Here is a 19,738-nt window from a genome sequence, read left to right on the forward strand (position 1 = left end):
TCGACAGCTTCACTGCTCTGGGCAGCAACCTCTCAAGAGCAGTCAACAATCACATTGAATTCAACACCAGAACTACCAAAGTTACTTCAGCCCTCGGGAGACTATGTGAGAATGTTTGCGACGGCAGATGACTCAGATTTACCGACCAGGTGAAACTGTACCGAGCTGCTCTCTTCAACACCCTCCTATATGACAGCGAGACGTTTACTGTCTATAGCAGACGTTCCTGACAAGTCAATCAATTCTACGATTCCTGATTTTGAGATTTTCACGAGCGTCTTCATCATATATGCCTTCAGTTGTCTGCAGAGGGTAGGCCCATGCTTAGATGGGCAGCAAACATTGTCCCGTTGCCAAATGAACCTTTTAGAGGACAGCTGCTATATGGCAAACTCTTTGATGTAAAGCGCGCTGTTGGAGGACACAAGAAGCGCTACATGAATACACTGAAGGTGTCCTTACCTATTATGGATATCAATAGCGACTCATGAGAGACACTTGCGCAAGACATTCCCTCCTGGTCTAACAAGAGCTTATTAAGCACATGCGCAACAGAACAGTTCAACATTGATCAGGTGCAGACGAAACGTGAAACTCGTAAGGACATATATACCAACGACCCTGTTTCTTTACCAAACCTTGTGTGCTGCACATGTAAGAGACACTTCCGTGCCCGGATGTCCTCACTTATCCTCTCCGTGCACATCACATGACAACAAATACCAAAGCTGTAGTTGTGGTCAACAACGATCGACAAGCTTGTTAACACATTTGAATAGTCATGGATCAAACTATGATGTGCACACGTTACACATTTCATTGGAACCTGTTCAAACGTCTCATTCAAAGTTTGTGATTGCTCTATATTCAAAGCTATGCTAATTGTCTTTGTTTCAGACATTGATGAATGTCTCACTTCGCCATGTGGAAATAATGCTACCTGTACAAATACCATGGGTTCATACTTTTGCAACTGTACTTCTGGCTGGATGGGCAGGAACTGCACAGAAGGTATTTTAGCATTAACTTCGCTTGAAAATACCAATCCTGTAATCGATTTCATGTCATTAAATGATTGTCAGTTAAAAGCCAACTAATGTTTCATTCGACTTACAACACACATAATCCCTGTAGCTGCAAATGTATAAGAATGGCAGGAAAATCATTGAAATTAGAATTCTCATATCTTTTTTGCTATGTAACTTCCAACTTAGGTGTCCAGTAGCTTTCCTATTAGATTTTTTATATTGAATAACATAGACACAGACAAATCATGCAAAACACGCTCTGACAGAAACATTGTGAGGATTGTAATATATTTTCTTTCCAATTATCTTCAAGTCTGGATACATAAATCAATACAAATTAAGCTGGCAAAATATTCGATCATTGTTATTGCCTTCCTATGAGCCACTGTTTCTTTGCGATCCTTTCTGCATCTTGTCAAAGTGTGGTAGTGGTTGATTCCACTATGTGTTTCAATTTAATTTCTTCTCTCAACAATGCCCTTTCTGACCTCTATATATGGTGACTATAAAATATAAATATTAATCGTTTTCACTTAACCTTTATCTATAATTAGTCTTCATGCTTTAGTATGTAGGTATGAATATGTAAGAATCACACAAGACGATGGAGAAAGTTCATTAAACATTCAGTCCAACTCGTTGACACGTCTCTTTAAGTGAACGGTTAAATACTTTTTCGGCATCAATTATTGTTAGTTCTTCTTCCTTTCTTCATTTTCGAGAGTATCAGTGCCAATCAGATGACAAATAATTATTCAGTGGAATCAACATATGAAAAAATACATTATTATAGAAGACACTTTATTGATTCAATTATAACTAATGTCACATATCACCTTCAACTATTACTGTGCGAAACGTCTCCGTCTCTCCCTTCAAATTTACTTTGTATATCCTTTTTCCTCAAATTAATTATTATTCAAATCTGATACGTGGAAATAATGATACATGTACAAATAACATTGGTTCATGCGTATATAAATGCACTAATGGCTGGATAGGAATAAACTGCCCTGAAGGTATCTTAATATCTATCTTCGACTGATGCTATGAATCTTGTGTTTTCATGGCACTGAAACACTGCTGATAGAACTCAGATTAAAGTTTCATTCCAGGTAAAATTTGACAACCTTCAGAGCTGCAATTGTTGCTCCATGGAAGGTGCTTATGAGCGGACATCACTACATACATTTTAGACTTCATTTCTTTACATGTATATTTTGTTCTTTGAATAATACAGTTCCACCTTCTCTGTGTTTCAGACATAGATGAATGTTCGACCTCGCCATGTGTAAATGATGCTACATGTACAAATACCATTGGTTCAAATCAATACAAATTAAGCTGGCAGAATATTTGATCATTGTTATTGCCTTTCCAAGAGCTACTGGTTCTTTGCGATCCTTCCTGCATCTTGTCAAGCTGTGGCAGTGGTTGATTCTACTATGTGTTTTAATTTAATTTATTCTCTGAACAAAGCACTTTCTAAAATAAATATAGTGACCATAAAATATGAAATATGAATCGTTTGCACTCAACCTTTATCTATAATTACACTTCGTGCTTTAGTATGTAAGCATGAACATATAAGAACCACACGAAACGATGGAGAAATTTCATTAAATATTCAATCGAACTCGTTGACTTGTCTCTTCAAGTGAAGGGTTAAATGTTTTCGGCATCAATTATTGTTAGTTCTTGTTCCCTTCTTCATTTTCGAGAGTATCATTGCCAATCAATGACAAAATATTATTCAGAGAAATCAACATATGGAAAAATACATTATTTATAAGACACGTTTTTCCTTCAAGTATAATTACTGTTCCATATCACCTTCAAATATTACTGTGAGAAACGTCTCCGGCGCCCCATACATCTTCATTATATGTGTTTTCTTCTGACATTAATTTGTATTCAAATTTGATCCGTGGAAATAATGATACATGTACAAATAACATTGGTTCATACGTACATAACTGAATTAAAGGTTGGATAGGAATATAATGCCCGGAAGGTATCTTAACATCTATCTTCGATTGATCCAATGAATCTTAGAAGTGTTTAAATGGCACTGAAACACTTTTGATGGAAATCAGATTAATATTGCATTCCAGGTAAAATTTGACAACCTACAGAGATTTAATCGTTGTTCCTTTATAATTGCCTATGAGAGGACACCACTACCTCCAAATGTGAAGATACCTTATAAGATTGATTTCTTTCCATGTGTCTTTATTTCTTTGAATAATATAATTCCACCTTCTCTGTGTTTCAGACATTGATGAATGTTTAACCTCGCCATGTGCAAACAATGCTACATGTACGAATACCATTGGTTCGTACGTATGCAACTGTACCAGTGGCTGGAAGGGAAAGAACTGCACAGAAGGTATTTTACCATCTATCCTCGCTTGATAGTATTAGTCTTGCAAGCGATTTCATGTCACTAAAACAAACTGTAGGTCGAAATCAAATTAATATTAACTTCCATTACACTTTAATAGCATAACGAGCTTAAATCTATATTGCTTGGTACTTTACTTCCATAGGAATGTATACTATAATTCCCAAATGTGAAGATATCTTCGAGTATTAATTTCTTTCAATCTCTCTTTAAGTTATTCAACAATAAAATTCGACCCTCTCTAGTCTTTTTCCCATCTCATTATTTTCAACTGTTCAATCAAGTTGTCTCTAACAAAGACTTCTGTAATGCATTGAAGCAAAATGTATTACGCACACAACATTCTTCAGAAAGAATTAGTTTGGTTCCGCCTGGAAAAATGAGTTTTGATTTGTGATGAATAACTACATAGTATCGTTTGTAATTTAGCTATAAAACGTCTGCTTAGAGAGGAACTGTATGGAAAGTCCATTTGATATATATTTGCAAGGTACCGTTCCATTTTCATCTGCATTACCATTTTACCATTAGCTTTTCCTGTGTCCCTAAAGTGCACACTGTCAAATTCTACCAAAATGTTCCTCTTTAAAAAGTCCAGTCGAATGGCCTCAGGATCCGATGCCATCAAGAATTATAGAATGAATCAATTATCGAACATGAATTTAAAAGCATCTACATGGCCCACCTCTACAAGCGAGAGGGCTACTATCAGTGGTGTGACATTCTCATATGAATGTCCCTCTTGTCAATTGTAAAGAAACTTTCTCGCGTCCTCTTCAATCGCTTCATTCAACATCTTGAGCTGAGTCTTCTTCCAGAAAAGAAGTTTGGTTTCCTCGCAAGTCCTGGAGCAATGGGCATGATAATCGCTGGACGACAACTCCAGCAAAAATTCCAAGAGCAATACAGAGACCACGATACAACATTTCGTGACCTCACCGTTGCCGTCCTAACTATCAGCAGAAATGGAGTCTGGAATATGATGCCAAATTTGGGTTGCTGTGTAGATTCATTACATTCATTAGTAAGGTCCGCGACAGCATGATGGCAGATGTAATGGCCAAGGGAGAATCCGCAGATGGTGTGGAACAAGGCTGCGGTCTGATGCGCATACTCTACATCATATTTGTCATGTTTTGCTCTCAAATGACTACCACAGCAGTAATCAGTATTCCATGTTGGACACGGGATTGGATTTCTTGCCGTCTAACCTTGGTGTTTGCTGTGGATCACGAAGACGAAGGAAACATAAATCAAGAACATCATCGTTCCTGGCGTCTGCACCCTCTATTCCTGCTCAAAACAAGACATGCATGCCATCATGGACATGTTTTGTCAGGGGTGTCATACTTACCACCTCTCGAACAGTAGGAAGAGACGGAATTCATGTCCCAACCTCCCGCTGGAAAGAAAAATTATGAACCGTGCATGACAATGTAGGATCATACTACAGGAAGTCGACAGCTTCACTGCTCTGGGCAGCAACCTCTCAAGAGCAGTCAACAATCACATTGAATTCAACACCAGAACTACCAAAGTTACTTCAGCCCTCGGGAGACTATGTGAGAATGTTTGCGACGGCAGATGACTCAGATTTACCGACCAGGTGAAACTGTACCGAGCTGCTCTCTTCAACACCCTCCTATATGACAGCGAGACGTTTACTGTCTATAGCAGACGTTCCTGACAAGTCAATCAACTCTACGATTCCTGATTTTGAGATTTTCACGAGCGTCTTCATCATATATGCCTTCAGTTGTCTGCAGAGGGTAGGCCCATGCTTAGATGGGCAGCAAACATTGTCCCGTTGCCAAATGAACCTTTTAGAGGACAGCTGCTATATGGCGAACTCTTTGATGTAAAGCGCGCTGTTGGAGGACACAAGAAGCGCTACATGAATACACTGAAGGTGTCCTTACCTATTATGGATATCAATAGCGACTCATGAGAGACACTTGCGCAAGACATTCCCTCCTGGTCTAACAAGAGCTTATTAAGCACATGCGCAACAGAACAGTTCAACATTGATCAGGTGCAGACGAAACGTGAAACTCGTAAGGACATATATACCAACGACCCTGTTTCTTTACCAAACCTTGTGTGCTGCACATGTAAGAGACACTTCCGTGCCCGGATGTCCTCACTTATCCTCTCCGTGCACATCACATGACAACAAATACCAAAGCTGTAGTTGTGGTCAACAACGATCGACAAGCTTGTTAACACATTTGAATAGTCATGGATCAAACTATGATGTGCACACGTTACACATTTCATTGGAACCTGTTCAAACGTCTCATTCAAAGTTTGTGATTGCTCTATATTCAAAGCTATGCTAATTGTCTTTGTTTCAGACATTGATGAATGTCTCACTTCGCCATGTGGAAATAATGCTACCTGTACAAATACCATGGGTTCATACTTTTGCAACTGTACTTCTGGCTGGATGGGCAGGAACTGCACAGAAGGTATTTTAGCATTAACTTCGCTTGAAAATACCAATCCTGTAATCGATTTCATGTCATTAAATGATTGTCAGTTAAAAGCCAACTAATGTTTCATTCGACTTACAACACACATAATCCCTGTAGCTGCAAATGTATAAGAATGGCAGGAAAATCATTGAAATTAGAATTCTCATATCTTTTTTGCTATGTAACTTCCAACTTAGGTGTCCAGTAGCTTTCCTATTAGATTTTTTATATTGAATAACATAGACACAGACAAATCATGCAAAACACGCTCTGACAGAAACATTGTGAGGATTGTAATATATTTTCTTTCCAATTATCTTCAAGTCTGGATACATAAATCAATACAAATTAAGCTGGCAAAATATTCGATCATTGTTATTGCCTTCCTATGAGCCACTGTTTCTTTGCGATCCTTTCTGCATCTTGTCAAAGTGTGGTAGTGGTTGATTCCACTATGTGTTTCAATTTAATTTCTTCTCTCAACAATGCCCTTTCTGACCTCTATATATGGTGACTATAAAATATAAATATTAATCGTTTTCACTCAACCTTTATCTATAATTAGTCTTCATGCTTTAGTATGTAAGTATGAATATGTAAGAATCACACAAGACGATGGAGAAAGTTCATTAAACATTCAGTCCAACTCGTTGACACGTCTCTTTAAGTGAACGGTTAAATACTTTTTCGGCATCAATTATTGTTAGTTCTTCTTCCTTTCTTCATTTTCGAGAGTATCAGTGCCAATCAGATGACAAATAATTATTCAGTGGAATCAACATATGAAAAAATACATTATTATAGAAGACACTTTATTGATTCAATTATAACTAATGTCACATATCACCTTCAACTATTACTGTGCGAAACGTCTCCGTCTCTCCCTTCAAATTTACTTTGTATATCCTTTTTCCTCAAATTAATTATTATTCAAATCTGATACGTGGAAATAATGATACATGTACAAATAACATTGGTTCATGCGTATATAAATGCACTAATGGCTGGATAGGAATAAACTGCCCTGAAGGTATCTTAATATCTATCTTCGACTGATGCTATGAATCTTGTGTTTTCATGGCACTGAAACACTGCTGATAGAACTCAGATTAAAGTTTCATTCCAGGTAAAATTTGACAACCTTCAGAGCTGCAATTGTTGCTCCATGGAAGGTGCTTATGAGCGGACATCACTACATACATTTTAGACTTCATTTCTTTACATGTATATTTTGTTCTTTGAATAATACAGTTCCACCTTCTCTGTGTTTCAGACATAGATGAATGTTCGACCTCGCCATGTGTAAATGATGCTACATGTACAAATACCATTGGTTCAAATCAATACAAATTAAGCTGGCAGAATATTTGATCATTGTTATTGCCTTTCCAAGAGCTACTGGTTCTTTGCGATCCTTCCTGCATCTTGTCAAGCTGTGGCAGTGGTTGATTCTACTATGTGTTTTAATTTAATTTATTCTCTGAACAAAGCACTTTCTAAAATAAATATAGTGACCATAAAATATGAAATATGAATCGTTTGCACTCAACCTTTATCTATAATTACACTTCGTGCTTTAGTATGTAAGCATGAACATATAAGAACCACACGAAACGATGGAGAAATTTCATTAAATATTCAATCGAACTCGTTGACTTGTCTCTTCAAGTGAAGGGTTAAATGTTTTCGGCATCAATTATTGTTAGTTCTTGTTCCCTTCTTCATTTTCGAGAGTATCATTGCCAATCAATGACAAAATATTATTCAGAGAAATCAACATATGGAAAAATACATTATTTATAAGACACGTTTTTCCTTCAAGTATAATTACTGTTCCATATCACCTTCAAATATTACTGTGAGAAACGTCTCCGGCGCCCCATACATCTTCATTATATGTGTTTTCTTCTGACATTAATTTGTATTCAAATTTGATCCGTGGAAATAATGATACATGTACAAATAACATTGGTTCATACGTACATAACTGAATTAAAGGTTGGATAGGAATATAATGCCCGGAAGGTATCTTAACATCTATCTTCGATTGATCCAATGAATCTTAGAAGTGTTTAAATGGCACTGAAACACTTTTGATGGAAATCAGATTAATATTGCATTCCAGGTAAAATTTGACAACCTACAGAGATTTAATCGTTGTTCCTTTATAATTGCCTATGAGAGGACACCACTACCTCCAAATGTGAAGATACCTTATAAGATTGATTTCTTTCCATGTGTCTTTATTTCTTTGAATAATATAATTCCACCTTCTCTGTGTTTCAGACATTGATGAATGTTTAACCTCGCCATGTGCAAACAATGCTACATGTACGAATACCATTGGTTCATACGTATGCAACTGTACCAGTGGCTGGAAGGGAAAGAACTGCACAGAAGGTATTTTACCATCTATCCTCGCTTGATAGTATTAGTCTTGCAAGCGATTTCATGTCACTAAAACAAACTGTAGGTCGAAATCAAATTAATATTAACTTCCATTACACTTTAATAGCATAACGAGCTTAAATCTATATTGCTTGGTACTTTACTTCCATAGGAATGTATACTATAATTCCCAAATGTGAAGATATCTTCGAGTATTAATTTCTTTCAATCTCTCTTTAAGTTATTCAACAATAAAATTCGACCCTCTCTAGTCTTTTTCCCATCTCATTATTTTCAACTGTTCAATCAAGTTGTCTCTAACAAAGACTTCTGTAATGCATTGAAGCAAAATGTATTACGCACACAACATTCTTCAGAAAGAATTAGTTTGGTTCCGCCTGGAAAAATGAGTTTTGATTTGTGATGAATAACTACATAGTATCGTTTGTAATTTAGCTATAAAACGTCTGCTTAGAGAGGAACTGTATGGAAAGTCCATTTGATATATATTTGCAAGGTACCGTTCCATTTTCATCTGCATTACCATTTTACCATTAGCTTTTCCTGTGTCCCTAAAGTGCACACTGTCAAATTCTACCAAAATGTTCCTCTTTAAAAAGTCCAGTCGAATGGCCTCAGGATCCGATGCCATCAAGAATTATAGAATGAATCAATTATCGAACATGAATTTAAAAGCATCTACATGGCCCACCTCTACAAGCGAGAGGGCTACTATCAGTGGTGTGACATTCTCATATGAATGTCCCTCTTGTCAATTGTAAAGAAACTTTCTCGCGTCCTCTTCAATCGCTTCATTCAACATCTTGAGCTGAGTCTTCTTCCAGAAAAGAAGTTTGGTTTCCTCGCAAGTCCTGGAGCAATGGGCATGATAATCGCTGGACGACAACTCCAGCAAAAATTCCAAGAGCAATACAGAGACCACGATACAACATTTCGTGACCTCACCGTTGCCGTCCTAACTATCAGCAGAAATGGAGTCTGGAATATGATGCCAAATTTGGGTTGCTGTGTAGATTCATTACATTCATTAGTAAGGTCCGCGACAGCATGATGGCAGATGTAATGGTCAAGGGAGAATCCGCAGATGGTGTGGAACAAGGCTGCGGTCTGATGCGCATACTCTACATCATATTTGTCATGTTTTGCTCTCAAATGACTACCACAGCAGTAATCAGTATTCCATGTTGGACACGGGATTGGATTTCTTGCCGTCTAACCTTGGTGTTTGCTGTGGATCACGAAGACGAAGGAAACATAAATCAAGAACATCATCGTTCCTGGCGTCTACACCCTCTATTCCTGCTCAAAACAAGACATGCATGCCATCATGGACAGGTTTTGTCAGGGGTGTCATACTTACCACCTCTCGAACAGTAGGAAGAGACGGAATTCATGTCCCAACCTCCCGCTGGAAAGAAAAATTATGAACCGTGCATGACAATGTAGGATCATACTACAGGAAGTCGACAGCTTCACTGCTCTGGGCAGCAACCTCTCAAGAGCAGTCAACAATCACATTGAATTCAACACCAGAACTACCAAAGTTACTTCAGCCCTCGGGAGACTATGTGAGAATGTTTGCGACGGCAGATGACTCAGATTTACCGACCAGGTGAAACTGTACCGAGCTGCTCTCTTCAACACCCTCCTATATGACAGCGAGACGTTTACTGTCTATAGCAGACGTTCCTGACAAGTCAATCAATTCTACGATTCCTGATTTTGAGATTTTCACGAGCGTCTTCATCATATATGCCTTCAGTTGTCTGCAGAGGGTAGGCCCATGCTTAGATGGGCAGCAAACATTGTCCCGTTGCCAAATGAACCTTTTAGAGGACAGCTGCTATATGGCAAACTCTTTGATGTAAAGCGCGCTGTTGGAGGACACAAGAAGCGCTACATGAATACACTGAAGGTGTCCTTACCTATTATGGATATCAATAGCGACTCATGAGAGACACTTGCGCAAGACATTCCCTCCTGGTCTAACAAGAGCTTATTAAGCACATGCGCAACAGAACAGTTCAACATTGATCAGGTGCAGACGAAACGTGAAACTCGTAAGGACATATATACCAACGACTCTGTTTCTTTACCAAACCTTGTGTGCTGCACATGTAAGAGACACTTCCGTGCCCGGATGTCCTCACTTATCCTCTCCGTGCACATCACATGACAACAAATACCAAAGCTGTAGTTGTGGTCAACAACGATCGACAAGCTTGTTAACACATTTGAATAGTCATGGATCAAACTATGATGTGCACACGTTACACATTTCATTGGAACCTGTTCAAACGTCTCATTCAAAGTTTGTGATTGCTCTATATTCAAAGCTATGCTAATTGTCTTTGTTTCAGACATTGATGAATGTCTCACTTCGCCATGTGGAAATAATGCTACCTGTACAAATACCATGGGTTCATACTTTTGCAACTGTACTTCTGGCTGGATGGGCAGGAACTGCACAGAAGGTATTTTAGCGTTAACTTCGCTTGAAAATACCAATCCTGTAATCGATTTCATGTCATTAAATGATTGTCAGTTAAAAGCCAACTAATGTTTCATTCGACTTACAACACACATAATCCCTGTAGCTGCAAATGTATAAGAATGGCAGGAAAATCATTGAAATTAGAATTCTCATATCTTTTTTGCTATGTAACTTCCAACTTAGGTGTCCAGTAGCTTTCCTATTAGATTTTTTATATTGAATAACATAGACACAGACAAATCATGCAAAACACGCTCTGACAGAAACATTGTGAGGATTGTAATATATTTTCTTTCCAATTATCTTCAAGTCTGGATACATAAATCAATACAAATTAAGCTGGCAAAATATTCGATCATTGTTATTGCCTTCCTATGAGCCACTGTTTCTTTGCGATCCTTTCTGCATCTTGTCAAAGTGTGGTAGTGGTTGATTCCACTATGTGTTTCAATTTAATTTCTTCTCTCAACAATGCCCTTTCTGACCTCTATATATGGTGACTATAAAATATAAATATTAATCGTTTTCACTTAACCTTTATCTATAATTAGTCTTCATGCTTTAGTATGTAGGTATGAATATGTAAGAATCACACAAGACGATGGAGAAAGTTCATTAAACATTCAGTCCAACTCGTTGACACGTCTCTTTAAGTGAACGGTTAAATACTTTTTCGGCATCAATTATTGTTAGTTCTTCTTCCTTTCTTCATTTTCGAGAGTATCAGTGCCAATCAGATGACAAATAATTATTCAGTGGAATCAACATATGAAAAAATACATTATTATAGAAGACACTTTATTGATTCAATTATAACTAATGTCACATATCACCTTCAACTATTACTGTGCGAAACGTCTCCGTCTCTCCCTTCAAATTTACTTTGTATATCCTTTTTCCTCAAATTAATTATTATTCAAATCTGATACGTGGAAATAATGATACATGTACAAATAACATTGGTTCATGCGTATATAAATGCACTAATGGCTGGATAGGAATAAACTGCCCTGAAGGTATCTTAATATCTATCTTCGACTGATGCTATGAATCTTGTGTTTTCATGGCACTGAAACACTGCTGATAGAACTCAGATTAAAGTTTCATTCCAGGTAAAATTTGACAACCTTCAGAGCTGCAATTGTTGCTCCATGGAAGGTGCTTATGAGCGGACATCACTACATACATTTTAGACTTCATTTCTTTACATGTATATTTTGTTCTTTGAATAATACAGTTCCACCTTCTCTGTGTTTCAGACATAGATGAATGTTCGACCTCGCCATGTGTAAATGATGCTACATGTACAAATACCATTGGTTCAAATCAATACAAATTAAGCTGGCAGAATATTTGATCATTGTTATTGCCTTTCCAAGAGCTACTGGTTCTTTGCGATCCTTCCTGCATCTTGTCAAGCTGTGGCAGTGGTTGATTCTACTATGTGTTTTAATTTAATTTATTCTCTGAACAAAGCACTTTCTAAAATAAATATAGTGACCATAAAATATGAAATATGAATCGTTTGCACTCAACCTTTATCTATAATTACACTTCGTGCTTTAGTATGTAAGCATGAACATATAAGAACCACACGAAACGATGGAGAAATTTCATTAAATATTCAATCGAACTCGTTGACTTGTCTCTTCAAGTGAAGGGTTAAATGTTTTCGGCATCAATTATTGTTAGTTCTTGTTCCCTTCTTCATTTTCGAGAGTATCATTGCCAATCAATGACAAAATATTATTCAGAGAAATCAACATATGGAAAAATACATTATTTATAAGACACGTTTTTCCTTCAAGTATAATTACTGTTCCATATCACCTTCAAATATTACTGTGAGAAACGTCTCCGGCGCCCCATACATCTTCATTATATGTGTTTTCTTCTGACATTAATTTGTATTCAAATTTGATCCGTGGAAATAATGATACATGTACAAATAACATTGGTTCATACGTACATAACTGAATTAAAGGTTGGATAGGAATATAATGCCCGGAAGGTATCTTAACATCTATCTTCGATTGATCCAATGAATCTTAGAAGTGTTTAAATGGCACTGAAACACTTTTGATGGAAATCAGATTAATATTGCATTCCAGGTAAAATTTGACAACCTACAGAGATTTAATCGTTGTTCCTTTATAATTGCCTATGAGAGGACACCACTACCTCCAAATGTGAAGATACCTTATAAGATTGATTTCTTTCCATGTGTCTTTATTTCTTTGAATAATATAATTCCACCTTCTCTGTGTTTCAGACATTGATGAATGTTTAACCTCGCCATGTGCAAACAATGCTACATGTACGAATACCATTGGTTCGTACGTATGCAACTGTACCAGTGGCTGGAAGGGAAAGAACTGCACAGAAGGTATTTTACCATCTATCCTCGCTTGATAGTATTAGTCTTGCAAGCGATTTCATGTCACTAAAACAAACTGTAGGTCGAAATCAAATTAATATTAACTTCCATTACACTTTAATAGCATAACGAGCTTAAATCTATATTGCTTGGTACTTTACTTCCATAGGAATGTATACTATAATTCCCAAATGTGAAGATATCTTCGAGTATTAATTTCTTTCAATCTCTCTTTAAGTTATTCAACAATAAAATTCGACCCTCTCTAGTCTTTTTCCCATCTCATTATTTTCAACTGTTCAATCAAGTTGTCTCTAACAAAGACTTCTGTAATGCATTGAAGCAAAATGTATTACGCACACAACATTCTTCAGAAAGAATTAGTTTGGTTCCGCCTGGAAAAATGAGTTTTGATTTGTGATGAATAACTACATAGTATCGTTTGTAATTTAGCTATAAAACGTCTGCTTAGAGAGGAACTGTATGGAAAGTCCATTTGATATATATTTGCAAGGTACCGTTCCATTTTCATCTGCATTACCATTTTACCATTAGCTTTTCCTGTGTCCCTAAAGTGCACACTGTCAAATTCTACCAAAATGTTCCTCTTTAAAAGGTCCAGTCGAATGGCCTCAGGATCCGATGCCATCAAGAATTATAGAATGAATCAATTATCGAACATGAATTTAAAAGCATCTACATGGCCCACCTCTACAAGCGAGAGGGCTACTATCAGTGGTGTGACATTCTCATATGAATGTCCCTCTTGTCAATTGTAAAGAAACTTTCTCGCGTCCTCTTCAATCGCTTCATTCAACATCTTGAGCTGAGTCTTCTTCCAGAAAAGAAGTTTGGTTTCCTCGCAAGTCCTGGAGCAATGGGCATGATAATCGCTGGACGACAACTCCAGCAAAAATTCCAAGAGCAATACAGAGACCACGATACAACATTTCGTGACCTCACCGTTGCCGTCCTAACTATCAGCAGAAATGGAGTCTGGAATATGATGCCAAATTTGGGTTGCTGTGTAGATTCATTACATTCATTAGTAAGGTCCGCGACAGCATGATGGCAGATGTAATGGCCAAGGGAGAATCCGCAGATGGTGTGGAACAAGGCTGCGGTCTGATGCGCATACTCTACATCATATTTGTCATGTTTTGCTCTCAAATGACTACCACAGCAGTAATCAGTATTCCATGTTGGACACGGGATTGGATTTCTTGCCGTCTAACCTTGGTGTTTGCTGTGGATCACGAAGACGAAGGAAACATAAATCAAGAACATCATCGTTCCTGGCGTCTGCACCCTCTATTCCTGCTCAAAACAAGACATGCATGCCATCATGGACATGTTTTGTCAGGGGTGTCATACTTACCACCTCTCGAACAGTAGGAAGAGACGGAATTCATGTCCCAACCTCCCGCTGGAAAGAAAAATTATGAACCGTGCATGACAATGTAGGATCATACTACAGGAAGTCGACAGCTTCACTGCTCTGGGCAGCAACCTCTCAAGAGCAGTCAACAATCACATTGAATTCAACACCAGAACTACCAAAGTTACTTCAGCCCTCGGGAGACTATGTGAGAATGTTTGCGACGGCAGATGACTCAGATTTACCGACCAGGTGAAACTGTACCGAGCTGCTCTCTTCAACACCCTCCTATATGACAGCGAGACGTTTACTGTCTATAGCAGACGTTCCTGACAAGTCAATCAACTCTACGATTCCTGATTTTGAGATTTTCACGAGCGTCTTCATCATATATGCCTTCAGTTGTCTGCAGAGGGTAGGCCCATGCTTAGATGGGCAGCAAACATTGTCCCGTTGCCAAATGAACCTTTTAGAGGACAGCTGCTATATGGCGAACTCTTTGATGTAAAGCGCGCTGTTGGAGGACACAAGAAGCGCTACATGAATACACTGAAGGTGTCCTTACCTATTATGGATATCAATAGCGACTCATGAGAGACACTTGCGCAAGACATTCCCTCCTGGTCTAACAAGAGCTTATTAAGCACATGCGCAACAGAACAGTTCAACATTGATCAGGTGCAGACGAAACGTGAAACTCGTAAGGACATATATACCAACGACCCTGTTTCTTTACCAAACCTTGTGTGCTGCACATGTAAGAGACACTTCCGTGCCCGGATGTCCTCACTTATCCTCTCCGTGCACATCACATGACAACAAATACCAAAGCTGTAGTTGTGGTCAACAACGATCGACAAGCTTGTTAACACATTTGAATAGTCATGGATCAAACTATGATGTGCACACGTAACACATTTCATTGGAACCTGTTCAAACGTCTCATTCAAAGTTTGTGATTGCTCTATATTCAAAGCTATGCTAATTGTCTTTGTTTCAGACATTGATGAATGTCTCACTTCGCCATGTGGAAATAATGCTACCTGTACAAATACCATGGGTTCATACTTTTGCAACTGTACTTCTGGCTGGATGGGCAGGAACTGCACAGAAGGTATTTTAGCATTAACTTCGCTTGAAAATACCAATCCTGTAATCGATTTCATGTCATTAAATGATTGTCAGTTAAAAGCCAACTAATGTTTCATTCGACTTACAACACACATAATCCCTGTAGCTGCAAATGTATAAGAATGGCAGGAAAATCATTGAAATTAGAATTCTCATATCTTTTTTGCTATGTAACTTCCAACTTAGGTGTCCAGTAGCTTTCCTATTAGATTTTTTATATTGAATAACATAGACACAGACAAATCATGCAAAACACGCTCTGACAGAAACATTGTGAGGATTGTATTATATTTTCTTTCCAATTATCTTCAAGTCTGGATACATAAATCAATACAAATTAAGCTGGCAAAATATTCGATCATTGTTATTGCCTTCCTATGAGCCACTGTTTCTTTGCGATCCTTTCTGCATCTTGTCAAAGTGTGGTAGTGGTTGATTCCACTATGTGTTTCAATTTAATTTCTTCTCTCAACAATGCCCTTTCTGACCTCTATATATGGTGACTATAAAATATAAATATTAATCGTTTTCACTCAACCTTTATCTATAATTAGTCTTCATGCTTTAGTATGTAAGTATGAATATGTAAGAATCACACAAGACGATGGAGAAAGTTCATTAAACATTCAGTCCAACTCGTTGACACGTCTCTTTAAGTGAACGGTTAAATACTTTTTCGGCATCAATTATTGTTAGTTCTTCTTCCTTTCTTCATTTTCGAGAGTATCAGTGCCAATCAGATGACAAATAATTATTCAGTGGAATCAACATATGAAAAAATACATTATTATAGAAGACACTTTATTGATTCAATTATAACTAATGTCACATATCACCTTCAACTATTACTGTGCGAAACGTCTCCGTCTCTCCCTTCAAATTTACTTTGTATATCCTTTTTCCTCAAATTAATTATTATTCAAATCTGATACGTGGAAATAATGATACATGTACAAATAACATTGGTTCATGCGTATATAAATGCACTAATGGCTGGATAGGAATAAACTGCCCTGAAGGTATCTTAATATCTATCTTCGACTGATGCTATGAATCTTGTGTTTTCATGGCACTGAAACACTGCTGATAGAACTCAGATTAAAGTTTCATTCCAGGTAAAATTTGACAACCTTCAGAGCTGCAATTGTTGCTCCATGGAAGGTGCTTATGAGCGGACATCACTACATACATTTTAGACTTCATTTCTTTACATGTATATTTTGTTCTTTGAATAATACAGTTCCACCTTCTCTGTGTTTCAGACATAGATGAATGTTCGACCTCGCCATGTGTAAATGATGCTACATGTACAAATACCATTGGTTCAAATCAATACAAATTAAGCTGGCAGAATATTTGATCATTGTTATTGCCTTTCCAAGAGCTACTGGTTCTTTGCGATCCTTCCTGCATCTTGTCAAGCTGTGGCAGTGGTTGATTCTACTATGTGTTTTAATTTAATTTATTCTCTGAACAAAGCACTTTCTAAAATAAATATAGTGACCATAAAATATGAAATATGAATCGTTTGCACTCAACCTTTATCTATAATTACACTTCGTGCTTTAGTATGTAAGCATGAACATATAAGAACCACACGAAACGATGGAGAAATTTCATTAAATATTCAATCGAACTCGTTGACTTGTCTCTTCAAGTGAAGGGTTAAATGTTTTCGGCATCAATTATTGTTAGTTCTTGTTCCCTTCTTCATTTTCGAGAGTATCATTGCCAATCAATGACAAAATATTATTCAGAGAAATCAACATATGGAAAAATACATTATTTATAAGACACGTTTTTCCTTCAAGTATAATTACTGTTCCATATCACCTTCAAATATTACTGTGAGAAACGTCTCCGGCGCCCCATACATCTTCATTATATGTGTTTTCTTCTGACATTAATTTGTATTCAAATTTGATCCGTGGAAATAATGATACATGTACAAATAACATTGGTTCATACGTACATAACTGAATTAAAGGTTGGATAGGAATATAATGCCCGGAAGGTATCTTAACATCTATCTTCGATTGATCCAATGAATCTTAGAAGTGTTTAAATGGCACTGAAACACTTTTGATGGAAATCAGATTAATATTGCATTCCAGGTAAAATTTGACAACCTACAGAGATTTAATCGTTGTTCCTTTATAATTGCCTATGAGAGGACACCACTACCTCCAAATGTGAAGATACCTTATAAGATTGATTTATTTCCATGTGTCTTTATTTCTTTGAATAATATAATTCCACCTTCTCTGTGTTTCAGACATTGATGAATGTTTAACCTCGCCATGTGCAAACAATGCTACATGTACGAATACCATTGGTTCATACGTATGCAACTGTACCAGTGGCTGGAAGGGAAAGAACTGCACAGAAGGTATTTTACCATCTATCCTCGCTTGATAGTATTAGTCTTGCAAGCGATTTCATGTCACTAAAACAAACTGTAGGTCGAAATCAAATTAATATTAACTTCCATTACACTTTAATAGCATAACGAGCTTAAATCTATATTGCTTGGTACTTTACTTCCATAGGAATGTATACTATAATTCCCAAATGTGAAGATATCTTCGAGTATTAATTTCTTTCAATCTCTCTTTAAGTTATTCAACAATAAAATTCGACCCTCTCTAGTCTTTTTCCCATCTCATTATTTTCAACTGTTCAATCAAGTTGTCTCTAACAAAGACTTCTGTAATGCATTGAAGCAAAATGTATTACGCACACAACATTCTTCAGAAAGAATTAGTTTGGTTCCGCCTGGAAAAATGAGTTTTGATTTGTGATGAATAACTACATAGTATCGTTTGTAATTTAGCTATAAAACGTCTGCTTAGAGAGGAACTGTATGGAAAGTCCATTTGATATATATTTGCAAGGTACCGTTCCATTTTCATCTGCATTACCATTTTACCATTAGCTTTTCCTGTGTCCCTAAAGTGCACACTGTCAAATTCTACCAAAATGTTCCTCTTTAAAAAGTCCAGTCGAATGGCCTCAGGATCCGATGCCATCAAGAATTATAGAATGAATCAATTATCGAACATGAATTTAAAAGCATCTACATGGCCCACCTCTACAAGCGAGAGGGCTACTATCAGTGGTGTGACATTCTCATATGAATGTCCCTCTTGTCAATTGTAAAGAAACTTTCTCGCGTCCTCTTCAATCGCTTCATTCAACATCTTGAGCTGAGTCTTCTTCCAGAAAAGAAGTTTGGTTTCCTCGCAAGTCCTGGAGCAATGGGCATGATAATCGCTGGACGACAACTCCAGCAAAAATTCCAAGAGCAATACAGAGACCACGATACAACATTTCGTGACCTCACCGTTGCCGTCCTAACTATCAGCAGAAATGGAGTCTGGAATATGATGCCAAATTTGGGTTGCTGTGTAGATTCATTACATTCATTAGTAAGGTCCGCGACAGCATGATGGCAGATGTAATGGTCAAGGGAGAATCCGCAGATGGTGTGGAACAAGGCTGCGGTCTGATGCGCATACTCTACATCATATTTGTCATGTTTTGCTCTCAAATGACTACCACAGCAGTAATCAGTATTCCATGTTGGACACGGGATTGGATTTCTTGCCGTCTAACCTTGGTGTTTGCTGTGGATCACGAAGACGAAGGAAACATAAATCAAGAACATCATCGTTCCTGGCGTCTACACCCTCTATTCCTGCTCAAAACAAGACATGCATGCCATCATGGACAGGTTTTGTCAGGGGTGTCATACTTACCACCTCTCGAACAGTAGGAAGAGACGGAATTCATGTCCCAACCTCCCGCTGGAAAGAAAAATTATGAACCGTGCATGACAATGTAGGATCATACTACAGGAAGTCGACAGCTTCACTGCTCTGGGCAGCAACCTCTCAAGAGCAGTCAACAATCACATTGAATTCAACACCAGAACTACCAAAGTTACTTCAGCCCTCGGGAGACTATGTGAGAATGTTTGCGACGGCAGATGACTCAGATTTACCGACCAGGTGAAACTGTACCGAGCTGCTCTCTTCAACACC

Source organism: Sinohyriopsis cumingii, unplaced genomic scaffold (assembly GCF_028554795.1).
Source record: "Sinohyriopsis cumingii isolate HCF-2022 unplaced genomic scaffold, ASM2855479v2 utg001818l, whole genome shotgun sequence".
Lineage (NCBI taxonomy): Eukaryota > Metazoa > Mollusca > Bivalvia > Unionida > Unionidae > Sinohyriopsis > Sinohyriopsis cumingii.